The 13,471-nt window shown below is 38.7% G+C and overlaps 1 protein-coding gene across 1 annotated transcript in view; it reads left to right on the top strand.

Moving 5' to 3' along the window:
• The window catches only part of ERP44 (endoplasmic reticulum protein 44), a 90,116-nt gene that overhangs the window by 14,783 nt on the left and 61,862 nt on the right, over positions 1–13,471 (top strand). The window lies entirely within an intron of this gene.

The raw sequence follows: 13,471 nt of genomic DNA, 5'->3' as shown, positions 1-13,471 counted from the left end.
ACCCTTTTAGCATTTCATACTGGTCACTACCCCATTTCTTTTTGAAATGCTGTTCTCCCTGCTGCTTCTGTGCTCTAGTAGTTCCTTCTTTCTCTGCCCACCGCCCGCCATGGTTTGGGGAAAGGGAAAGGGCCTGCATATGAGTGACAGAAGGCAATAAGGAAGTAAATGTGGATGTTCTTGACTGTACAAGAGCCGCCTTTCTGTCCTCTCCCCCGACCCCAGTCTTGTCATCCAGTCATTTTAAACTCTCAGCTTTAACTATTCCCTTTCTAATGTTTGAAGTAGCTGAGGAGTCTCTTAGTGCTTTGGTCAGTGCCTTGGGCTTGGTTATTTTCTTGGTGCTTTAGTCCTGGTTATGAAGAGTAGTCAAATGCCAGCCTCTCATGCTGGTGGGTAGAAGGTACCTGGTCTTCTGTCAGCTGCTTTCTTACTGACTGGGCAAGGCAGAGAACTAGTGACATTAAAGTGGATCAGTGACTGCACAGAAATTCTTTGTCTAAAAGAGTCTTCTCCTTTCAGTTAGGTCAGTCACCTAGCTTTATAGCTTTGGTTCATTGAATTTTTCAACCCTTTAGTTTGTCATCATGACGTGTTCACTTCCTTTTAAAAGTCTCCCAAATTTCCCCCACTCCAGTCTAGGCCCTTATGTCCCTTCCCTGTATTACGTTTTACTCTTTTAACTGTGTAGTCTTACCTCATAAAATATGGACCACTAATCTTTCTTAAGGCTTGAAGTCATTGTGCTTCTCACTTATGAAGAAGTCTCTCATGCCTTCTTATTTTCTACTATAGCAGATATCAACCCCTCTGTTTATCTTTCAGGGGTATTATGCTTACTCTTCTTATACCTTGGTTTTTTTCCTTAACAATCTGGCCCCAACCTAACCTTCCAATGTACCTACCAACACTGCACTATATGAACTTCCTTAGCCAGGTTTTGCTCTTCACTTATCCATAGAAACTACTCTGCTCATCTGACCCATGGCAGTGCTCTCTGCTATTTTTCTGCTCACTCTACATTCTTCTAGGATACTTTGTGTAAGCCTTATAGTACTTGCATCATCTGTCCTGTGTCCTAACTTTTCACACGTGAAGCTCTTGAAGGGAATGTGCTTTTGGATTCCCCACAAGTCATACCTGCTTCAGTGCTTCTGTCCCCATTGGTTCTCATCCAAGGACTGCCATGAGCTCGTAGATATGTTCCTGATGAGCTGTACATGATAGAACTGTGATGAATGTGGAGAAGGGAAAGGTGAGCAGATGCTCATCCCAGGAAGGTAAAACTTTGTAGTGGGGCTGCTTCATCATGGATTGGTTTGCCTTGTACACTCTCTCTCATAGCAGGTGTTCCCTTGGAGACTAAATGGCTCCTCCGCCAGGGATGCTATCAGGGAGAGCCCTAAACAAGGGGAGGGGGCAGAGCGCAGTTAAACTTAGGCCCCTTCATCTTTGTAATTCTAAATAACTACTATTTTGACCTAATAAAGTAGGGGTCAGAGAGGCTGATGGAAGTTGAGGGGTTGACTAGGGTGATGTGGAGAAGTTAAATAATACTGATAATTTATAGCTGAGTAATTATTATAGTTTATGGTCCTATTTTTCAGTGCTGTCTTTACATTTCATGATGTGGAAAACAAATTTCAAAATTATAAAATGTATTTTTGTGGCCTTTGCGTTTATTTACTACTGAGAGAGTTCCATTTAGAAGACTATCTAGCCTGCATAGACTCTTTATTTGGAAACTTTTTTGAATTACTGAAAACAAAATGTTCATTGGAACTGCGCAGTTGTTTCACTTACTGGTAAATTGGAGAATTATGCTTACAGTTTTCACAATGATAGAGGATGTGAACTTCAGCTGATTGAAATTTGCTTTTTTTCCTCCCTTTTTAAGTCAAATCCAGTGGTGAACACGGTAGTTTTTGTGCGCACTCTCTTGATTGTGAATTGATTTGTCACTCTTCTACTTGATAACTTGTCCTAAGGCAGGCCCAGTATTTTTCTCAAGTCTTTTGTGGGGAGGGAGGTCTCTAGAATTCTCACTATATGATGAAGTATATGGTGTTTTGTTTTGTTTTGTTTTGTTTTGTTTTGTATTTAAAAGTGATCCTTCACTGTCATAATTGAGTTCTAGTCCTCAAGCAAAGATTTCAAAAATGCTTCCCATTCTGACTGCAAAACAGAGGTCATTCATGGCCTCTCTCAGCGTTAAGTAGATAGGCTTCTTTTGTGGTCTCATAGAATTGTGGAATGTCTAGAAGAACTTTGAAGTTATTTGGTTCAGTCTGTTCATTTAGCAAATGTTGTGGAGTCTCTACTATTTGTCAAGCATCATACTAGGTACTAAGGAAGCAAATGAATAAAAGAGTATAAAACCAGGGTGCCTGGGTGGCGCAGTTGGTTAAGCATCTGACTCTTGATTTCTGCTCAGGTCATGATCTCAGTGTTTTGAGATCCAGCCCTGTCTTGGGCTCTGTGCTCAGGGTGGAGTTGGCTTGAGATTCTTTTTCCTCTCCCTCTGCTCCTCCTGCTCGTGCTCTCTCTCTTTCTAAAATAAATAAAACAAGAAGAGAGACATTTTCACAGTGAACTAACTTTCATTATTTTATAATAGTCTTAGGTTTTTCAGATGCAAGGTCATTATCATATGAAAGGATCATAATGATCAAGCCTTGTTGCCAATGGCATATTTGCTTTGCCAAATACATATACGAATGGTCGTGACTTCTTTGGTACATGTACTTAGTTCTTAAATGTGAACTAATACGATTTTGCCTCTGTATTAGTTTTCTATGGTTCCCACAACAAATTAGCACAAACTTGATGGCATAAAACAAATGTATTCTCTCACCATTCTGGAAGCCAAAAATCTGAAATCAAGGTACTAGTATGGCCATGGTCCCTCTGAAGGTTCTAGGGGAGAATCCCTCTTTGCCTCTTGTAGCTTCTAGTGGCTCTGGGCATTCCTTGGCTTATAGATACATCACCAATCTCTACCTTCATCTTTACATCGTCTTTCCTCTCTTTCTCTATATCCTCTCCTCTTCTTTCAAGGACACCAGCCATTGGATGTAGGGCCCACTCTAAATCCAGAATGATTTCATCTCATGATCATTATGTCCACAAGAGCCCTATTTCCAAATAAGGTCATATTCTGAAGTTCTGGGTGACATGAATTTTGGGGGCACCCTGTTCAACCCACTGCAGCCTCTGTGGTCCTTTTTGACCCCAAATCTACATTTATGGAGATCCATAGGCAGAAAGAAATAAACTATTTGTATGCATGTGTATGTAGCTCAAATGTTATTCCTTAGGCTTGAAAATAAAAGCAGTGAATTAAATATTTTTGTTGTATTAAAGATATGTAGGAAAATAACTATTTGCATTAATAATGAAACGAGGAATAACAAAATAGACTTTTTTAAAAAACAACTTTAGGTTCAGAGGTGTATTAAGCAGAAGATACAGAGATTTCCTGTGTGTTCCCTGCCCTCACATGTGCATAGCCTCCCTCATTATCAACATCCCCCACCAGAGGGGTATGTTTATTACAGTTAATGAGTCTACATTGACACATCATTATCACCCAGAGTCCGTAGTTTACATTAGACTTTACTCTTGATGTTGTACATTCTGTGGGTTTGGACATATGTGTAATGACTTGTATCTACTGTTATCATACACAGTAGTTTTACTGCGCTCAAAATCCTCTGTGCTCTACTGATTCATCCATCTCTCCCCTGTAAACTCTGGCCACTGATTTTTTCACTATCTCGATAGCTTTACCATTTCTTGTCTTGTTTCTCATATGATGTCATATAGTTGGAAACAAACATAATGTAGCCTTTTTAGATTGGCTTCTTTCACTGAGTAGTATGCATTTAAGTTTCCTATATAACCTCTCATGGCTTAATAGCTTATTTCTTTTTTAGCACTGAATAATATTCCATTGTCTGGATGTACCACAGTTTATCTGTTCACCTACTGGAGGACATCTTGGTTACTTCCAAGTTTTGGCAATTATGAGTAAAGCTTCTGTAAACATCCATGTGCCAGTTTTAGGTGAACATAGCTCTCACTTCCTTTGAGTAGATGCCAAGGAGCACGGATTGCTGGATTACATGGTAAGAGGATATTTCGTTTTGCAAGGACCAGCCAAACTATCTTCCAAAGTGGCTGTACCATTTTGTATTTCCACTAGCAGTGAATGAGAATTTCTGTTGCTCCACATCCTGGCCAGCATTTGATGTTGTCAGCATTGTGGATTTTGGCCATTCTAATATGTGTGTAGTGGTATCTCAGTCTTTTAATTTGCATTTTCCTGATGACATAGGATACAAAACATGTTTTCATATGCTTATTTGCCATCCGTATGTCTTTGGTGAAGTGTCTGTAGGGTCTTTGGCCCATTTTTTAATCAGGTTGTTCATTTTCTTATTGTTGAGTTTTAAGAATACTTTGTATATTTTAGATAATAGTCCTTTATCAGATGTGTCTTTTGTAAATATTTTCTCCCATTGTATGGCTTGTAATCTTATTCTCTTGACAGTGTCTTTTGCAGAGCAGAAACTTTTAATTTTGATGAAATCCAGCTTATCAATTCATTCTTTCATGAATCATGCTTTTGGTCTAAAAAGTCATCACCAGGGGCGCCTGGGTGGCTCAGTCAGTTGGGCATCTTCCTTCAGCTCAGGTCATGATCCCAGGGTCCTGGGATTGAGCCCGCATCAGGCTCCCTTAAGCTTCCTTAAGCTTCTCCCTCTCTCTGCCTGCCGCTCCCCCTGTTGTACTCTCTCTCTGTCAAAAAAATAAATAAAATCTTAAAAAAATAAATAAAAAGTCATCAACCAAAACCAAGGTTATCTAGAATTTCTCCTTTGTAAACTTCTAGGAGTTGTATAGTTTTTTGTTTTATGCCTAGTTCTGTGATCCATTTTGAATTAATTTTTGTGAAAGCTTTGTGTCTAGGTTCATTTTTTGCACGTTGTGTCCAGGTGTTATAGCATCATTGCTGAAAAGGCTATCTTTTATCCATTGTATTGCTTTTGCTTCTTTGTCAGATCAGTTGATTCTATTTATATGGGCCTTCTTTTCCATTGGTCTATTTGTGTATTCTTTTGCCAATAACACACTTTTTTGATTATTGTAGCTTTATAGTGAGTCTTTAAGTTGGATGGTGTCAGTCCTCTAATTTTGTTCTTGCCCTTCAATATTGTGTTGTCTATTCTGGATTTTTTGCCTTTCCATATAAAATGTAGAATCAGTTTTTCAATATCTACTAAATAAGTTGCTGGGATTTTCATTGCATTGAATTCATAGATCAAGTTGGGAAGAACTGACTTCTTGACAATTTTGAGTTTTCTTATCCATGAACATGGAATAACTCTCCATGTATTTAGTTCTTTGATTTCATTCATCAGAGTTTTGTAGTTTTCTTTATATAGATCTTGTACTTATTTTGTTAGATGAATACTAAGTGTTTCATTTTGGGAGATGCCAATGTAATGATACCGTGTTTCGAATTTTAAATTTCACTTGTTCATTGCTGGTATATAGGAAAGTGATTGACTTTTGTATATTCATGTTGTATTCTGCAACCTTGCTATAATTGTTTATTATTTCCAGGAGGTTTTTTTTTTCTTTTTTTGTCATTTCTTTGGGATTTGCATTGATTATCATGTCATCTGCAAGCAAAAGCAGTTGTGTTTCTTCCTTCCTAATCTGTATATGTCTTACTGCATTAGGTAGGACATCCAGTATGATCTTGAAAAACAATGGTATGAAGAGACATCTTTGCTTTGTACCTGATCTTCATTGGAAAGCTTCAAGTTTCTCACCATTAAATATGATGGTAGCTGTAGTTTCTTTGTAGATGTTCATCAACAAGTTGTGGAAGTTCCCCTCTGTTCCTAGGTTACTGAGAGTTTTATCATGAAAGAGTGTTCTATTTTGTCAAATGCTTTTTCTGCATGTATTGATGTGATCATATGATTCTTATTCTATAGCCTGTTGATGTGAGAGGTTACAATGAATGATTTTCAAATGTTGAATTGGCTTTGCATACCTGGCATGACTCTCACTTGGTCATGGTATATAATTCTTTTTATCCACTGCTGGATTCAGTTTGCTAATATCTTTTTGAGGATTTTTGCATTTATGTTTATGAGAGATACTGGTCTGTAGTTTTCTTGTAATGTCTTTGCCTGGTTTTGGTATTAGAGTAACTCTGGCTTCATAGAGTGACTTAGGAAATATTTCTTCTACTTCTGTCTTCTAAAAGAGATGATAGAGAAGTGGTGTAATTTCTTCCTTAAGTGTTTGGTAGAATTCACTAGGGAACCTATCTGGGCCTGGTGCTTTCTGTCTTGGAAGGTTGTTGATTATTGATTCAATTCCTTTAATATGGATAGTCTGTTTCTTCTTGTGTGAGTTTTGGCAGATTGTGTCATTCAAGGAATTGTTCTGTTTCATCTAGGTTATCAGATTTGTGGACAGAGTTGTTCATAGTATTCTTTGATTATCCTTTTAATGTCCATGGGATCTGTAGTGTGGTGTCCTCTCTTTCATTTCTGATATTAGTAATTCTTAAATGTGCCAATGCTTGTTCCTTTTTTTTTCCGCCAACAGAAGGGATTTAATATGGGGAATTGGTTACATAGGTGTTGGGGCTGAAAGAGCAAAAACCAAAGACAGTAATAACTCCAGGAAGTAGTTCCATGCCTAGATTGAGGGAGATAAAAAAAGAGATTATTATCATCAAAAGATAGGAATTTGAAAGGGGGATCTACAGAGCTGGTGTTTAGCGCTCTGGGGAGGACATGACTAAATAGTAGTGCTATAGGGGCGCCTCGGTGGCTCAGTCCTTAAGCAGCTCAGTCATTAAGCGTCTGCCTTCGGCTCAGGTCATGATCCCGGGGTCCTGCTCATTGGGAAGTCTGCTTCTCCCTCTCACTCCCCCTGCGTGTGTTCCCTCTCTCGCTGTCTCTCTCTGTCAAATAAATAAGTCTTTAAAAAAAACAAATAGTAGTGCTATATTCATATTATTTCCCATAGCAGCTCAAACTATATACATCACTATGTCTACATAGAAGAGTTACAAAGAGGGGTGCTTGGTTGGCTCAGTTGGAAGAACATGCAACTCTTGATCTCGGGGTTATGAGTTTGAGCCCCACATTGGGTATAGAGATTACTTAAATAAATAAAACTAAAAAAAAAAAGTTAAAAAGAGATATACTCCCCAAAAGGACCTGGCTCAGACAATTTCATGGATGAATACTTATAAATAATTAAGGAGCTTATGGAAGCTTACTATGTGCTTTACAGGAATTCTGAAAATAAAACTATGAAATCGTACCGCCATCATCATCACCTCTTTTTTATAGACAACACTGTGGCACAAAATGGTTAATTTGCCCAGTGTCACTAGGAAGTGACAGATCTAGGATGTAAATCCGGGCAGCTGGCCTCCAAAGGCTATAGTCCAACACCATGCTATACTCATCCCTGTGCTATCTAAACTATTTCAAATCATAGTGAAAGGTGAAACTTGTCCAGTTGTTTTTTAAAGACATAAATATCTAGTAAAATATCTAAATAGTAAAAACAGTACGCAAAAAGAGAACGACAGAACAATCTCAACCATTAACACAAATATTCTAGTAAAATATTTGCAAGTAGAATTTCGTAGAATATTAAATCTGCAACTTGAGCAGATGGAGTTATTCTAAGAAGATAAGGATTATTCACTGTTAGGAAATCTATTTAAAAATCTTACAAGTCAAAAGAGTAAAAACAAATGATACTGCTTAGTTAATAATTTTTCAAATGATACAGGAAAATGTTCTCGATTAAATAATTTAATATGGAAAGAAAAGTATAATTGGAATAAAAATGAAAACTTATGTCCCTCTGCCCCTTCCCATTCCTAATTTCTTTCCCCCTTTCTAGAAGTAACCCCTTTGGTGAATATCAGGTAAATCAGATACAAATTTTTAATGTATTATGCAGGTCATCTTACAGCCTTACTTAGCTGAAAAGTGAATAAAAGTTAAGCTATTATGTACATAATGTTTACTGTTCTTTTTTTTTTTTTAAAGATTTTATTTATTAATTTGACAGAGAGAGACACAGCAAAAGAGGGAGCACAAGCAGGGGGAGTGGGAGAGGGAGAAGTAGGCTTCCCGCGGAGCAGGGAGCCCGATGTGGGGCTCAATCCCAGGACCCCAGGATCATGACCTGAGCCGAAGGTAGACGCTTAATGACTCAGCCACCCAGGTGCCCCGAAGATACAGATTTTTAAAGTAAGCAGTGGATTAACACATTAGGCCTGTATAAAAATGGAGTCGTTCTTGGATTTGCTAATAAAATATTTTTTATTGTAGAACACAGTACTCAGGAATAGGAAACCAGAAAGCCTGAGAGTCATTCAGAACTAAGTATGTATAATACGAAACCAAAGGTTTTACTGAAGAACAGGTTTTCATTGAAGACTGTTGACTCACCAAAAAGGGTCAGGGTCACATGTTTAGTAGTGAAATAAAGACTTTTTTTTTTGACATATTAGGGGGTATTTTCTTCACTTTGTGCAGTTTAGAAATATATATGCCACCAGCAGAAACTAGTAAATAAGACAGTTGAAGAATTTCAGTTATACAATTTAGGATTTTTCAGAGCCTTTATAGTATAAACCTTGAAAAATTTTTTAAAAAGTGAAAACATTGGCATTTAGTTCACTATATTATGTTCTGTATTGGCTGTCTTCCCCATCCTTCTTCCCCATTTCTCTGTGGGTACTTCCTTTTTCTCCCAGATAAACTACTTGTACTCAACTACTTGTCTCAGGATTCACTTCTCGGGGGCTGTCATTTTTCCTATAAAATTTCCTATCTCTTGATGCTGCTGCTTGTATCCCCGTGGTGTCATTTCATGTTTCATCCATTGTTTCCTTACAGGAGTTCTTGGGCTTGATTAGATTGAGGTCAGTTTCAGTTTTTCTGGGTTAAGAATACTTCACAAGTGGTGCTTTTTATTTCCTATTGCATCCCATCAAGAAGCATTAATATCTGGTTGTTCCGCTTTTAGTGATGTTAAGATTGTTCAATATTGGTGTCAGTGTAGTTGTTCTGTGTTATGATTGACTCAAAGCTTCTTGAAAGCCTAGGCAAAAGGGGAGTATGACGTACTGTGTAATTCTCATTGTTCAGTGCCTAGCAGTTATCTTTTGAGAATAGATAATGACTTTGCCAAGAACTATGGATGACTCTTCAATTAAAATACTTGAGAGAGGGGTGCCTGGGTGGCTCAGTTGCTTAAGCGTCTGCCTTCAGCTCGGGTCATGATCCTGGAGTTCCAGGATTGAGTCCCACACTGGGCTCCCTGTTCAGCAGGAATCTGCTTCTCTCTGCCCCTCACCCAGCTCTTGTGCTCTCACTTTCTCTCTCTCAAATAAATAAATAAAATCTTTAAAAAAAAAGATTTAAAATACTTGAGAATCTTCTCTCTTTTTTTAATAGGAAAGAGAAATTAAATTTGATGATCTTGCTATTTTATTTTATTTTTTTTTTAAGATTTTTTACTTATTTATTTGACAGAGAGAGATATAGCGAGAGAGGGAACACAAGCAGGGGGAGTGGGAGAGGGAGAAGCAGGCTTCCTGCAGAGCAGGGAGCCCAATGCGGGGCTTGATCCCAGGACCCTGGCACCATGACCTGAGCCGAAGGCAGATGCTTAACGACTGAGCCACCCAGGCGCCCCTTGCTAGATGTTTTATATGTGTGTGTGTATGCATTTTATATATATATATAAAATCTTATTCACATCCCGTTCCCTAGTGCCTAGTACAGTGCTTGGCATGTATGTAATAGATGACTCAGTGAGATATTTGTGGAATGAATGACCTAACAGAAGAGTGTATGTACCAGCATGTATGTAGATTCTCTTAAGGGAACTTTCATCAGGCATCCTGGGCGAGAATTACATTGTACCACAAGAAGAGTAGTCATAATTTTCTTTTGGCATATGTTTGCATATGTTTGTTCTGGACTATTACCTGTAAGGTCCAGTGTTAGGTACTAATCAGGAGACAATGATGAATGGGATGTTGTCTCACATTGCGCCCCCCACCCCCCGCCCCTGGTTCCAGAGTGTGTACAGAAAAAGAAGGTAACAATTCTCATCTTAACTTTTCTCCCAATTCCCATGCTTTGTTAGTACCACCATTGCTAGAATTTGGGGTTTTAGAGGAGTATGGGGTGATTTTAAGAGAAAAATCCTTTACACACATTGAGAAGATCACTTCCAGTTCTGAAAAGCTTTGGACTCTTCTTTGAAGGTCAGAGAACTACCTTGTCTATGCCAGGTAAATTAGTTCATCCCATTTTTTTAAAAGTAATTCTAATACAGTTAACGTACAGTGTTATATTAGGCTCTCATCCCATTTTTAGAATACGGTGGAAAACAAAACACAGATGACATCATTGTTTTTTTAAAGATTTTATTTATTATTTGTTTGAGAGAGAGAGAGAGCACAAGCCAGGGGAGAGGCAGAGGGAGAGGGCGATGCAAACTCCCCGCAGAGCAGGGAGCCCGATGTGGTGCTTGATCTCGGAACTCCAGGATCAGGACCTGAGCTGAAAGCAGATGCTTAACCGACTGAACCATGCAGGCACCCCAACATCATTTTTTTTTTTTTTTAGTATAGGTGACACAGTGTTACATTAGGTTTAGGTATACAACATAGTGATTAGACAAGTTCATACATTATGCGCTGTTCACCCCAAGTGTAGCTACTGTCTGTCACCATACAACACAGTTACAGTACCATTGACTATATTTCCTGTGCTGTGCCTTTTACTTCTGTGCCTTATTCCATCCATAACTGGAAGCCTGTATCTCCCACTCCCCTTCACCCATTTTGCCCATCCCATGTCCCTCTCCCCGATGGTAATCATCAGTTTCTTCTCTTATTTATGGGTCTGCTTCTGCTTTTTGTTTGTTTTGTTTTTTAGGTTCCACATGTAAGTGAAATCACTTGATACTTGTCGTTCTCTGACTTATTTCACTTAGCATAATACCCTCGAGGTCTGTCCATGTCGTCACAAATGGCAAAATCTCATCTTTTTTGCTTTAATGGCTGAGTAATATTCCAGTGTGTGTGTGTACGTGTGTGTGTACCACACTGTTTTGTGCAAGTACACACACACGTACACACACACCATAACTTCTTTATTCACTCATCAGGGATGGACACTTGGGTTGCTTCAGTATCTTGACTATTGTAAATAATGCTGCAACAAACGTAGGGATGCATATATCTTTTTGATTTAATGTTTTTGTTTTCTTTGGGTAAATACCCAGTAGTGAAATTATTGGATCATCTGATATTTCTATTTTTAATTTTCTGAGGAACCTCCATACTGTTTTCTGCAGTGGCTGCACCAGTTTGTATTCCCACCAGCAGTGCATGAGGGTTCCTTTATCTCCACATCCTCACCAAGACTTGTTATTTCTTTTTTATTTTAGCCATCCTGACAGTATGAGATCTCTCATTGTTGGTTTATTTATTTTTTTTTAAGATTTCATTCATTTATTTGACAGAAAGAGACCCAGCGAGAGAAGGAACACAAACAGGGAGAGTGGGAGAGGGAGAAGCAGGCCTCACGCCGAGCAGGGAGCCTGACACGGGGCTCGATCCCAGGACCCCGAGACCATGACATGAGCCGAAGGCAGACACTTAACGACTGAGCCAACCAGGCGCCCCTCTCGTTGTTTTGATTTGCATTTCCCTGATTATGAGTGATGATGGGCATCTTTTCATAATGTCTCTTGGCCATTTATATGTCTTTGGAAAAATGTCTCCAGGTCCTCTACCCATTTTTAATCAGATTTGTGTGTGTATGTGGGTGGTAAGTTGTATAAATTCTTCATATATTTTGGATATTAAGCCCTTATCAGATATATCATTTTTAAAATACCTTCTCCCACTCAGTAGGTTGCCTTTTGCTTTGTTGAAGGTTTCCTTCACTGCGCAGAAGCTTCTTATTCTGATGCAGTCCCAGTAGTTTGTTTTTGTTTCCCTTGCCTTAGGGGAGACGTACCTAAAAATGTTGCTACAGCCAATGTCAGAGAAATTACTGTCATGCTCTCTTTGAGGTTTTTTATGGTTTCAGGTCTCACATTTGGGTCTTCCATCCATTTTGAGTTTATTTTTGTATATGTTATAAGAAAGTGGTCAGTCTCATTATTATGCATGTAGCTGTCCAGTTTTCCAGCACCATTTATTGAAGAGGCTATCTTTTCCCCATTGTATACTCTGGCCTCTAGTCATGGATTAATTGACCATATAATTGTGGGTTTATTTCAGGGCTTTCTATTCTGTTCCACTGATCTCTATTTTTGTGCAAGTACCACACTGTTTTGATTAATGAAGCTTTGCAGTACATTGTGAAATGGCATCAGTTTTCGTGGAAATCCATGCATGATCAAATAACTAATGTACAAGAAAAAAATATGGATTTCAGTAATTTATTTTTTTTATTTTTTAGAGGGAAAGAGAGGAGGGAGGGGCAGAGGAAGAGAGAGAATCTTAAGCTGGCTCCACACCCAGCACGGAGCTCGCCACGGGGCTTCATCTCACAGCCCTGAAATCATGACCTGAGCCGAAATCAAGAGTCAGACCCTTAACCTACTGAGCCCCCCAAGCACCCCTATTTTTATTTTCTATGGTTGTTTCTGCTGGCAGAATTTGCATTTAGGGATTATATTACCTATATTGGAATGATTATTTTGGGGGTATAGAATTTATTTTCCCAAACAAGTCTGCACCCACCATATCTTGACTTACTTAATGAGGAATGTTATAATTGTTCTAATGTTTCTTTATAAAAGCACATTGGTTCCTACTTGCCCAAAATTTGTATCACTTGTCCAAAAGTTGTATCATTGAGCAACTTAAGGGTTAATGTAGCTTCCCAGTGTTATTCTATACTTAGTCCTATTTTTCCCCTCTTTTTGAACTTCTAGTTCATTATAATGCTTCTGGGAATACTAACAGTGAGATGTGCCTCGATTGATACTCAGCTTCAGGGCTCTTACAGTGCTTGTCAGCCTCAGCTTTTTTCCTCTGGGGACCTTTCATATCTCTTAGCTCCTTGCAACCAACTGAAAATCTCTATGCTTCTGTTGCCTGCCAGCTTAATGCAAAACAGAGAGTCAGAGAAGTGGCCCCAGGGAGGAGAAACAGCCTGGGTCCCATGGCATCGGGACTTCAGGTAGTAGGCTGGTTTGTCAATTTGGATTAGAATGGAAGAGAGCTGTTGCCTGGTACATTACTTATTTCTTGCTATAGGAGAGACACAGTTTGTAAAGGGCTTTGAGACTCTCCTGACAGGCAGGAAAATGAAAAATTTAGCACAAATACACGAAGCTATTACTGCAGAATGCCTAGCAGATGTAATGTCAGTTGAGAATG

This window comes from Leptonychotes weddellii, chromosome 14, assembly GCF_054177405.1.
Source record: "Leptonychotes weddellii isolate Sample4059 chromosome 14, ASM5417740v2, whole genome shotgun sequence".
Lineage (NCBI taxonomy): Eukaryota > Metazoa > Chordata > Mammalia > Carnivora > Phocidae > Leptonychotes > Leptonychotes weddellii.
Note: the sequence above shows the minus strand (reverse complement) of the source record. Positions and strands in the feature narration are given on the sequence as shown.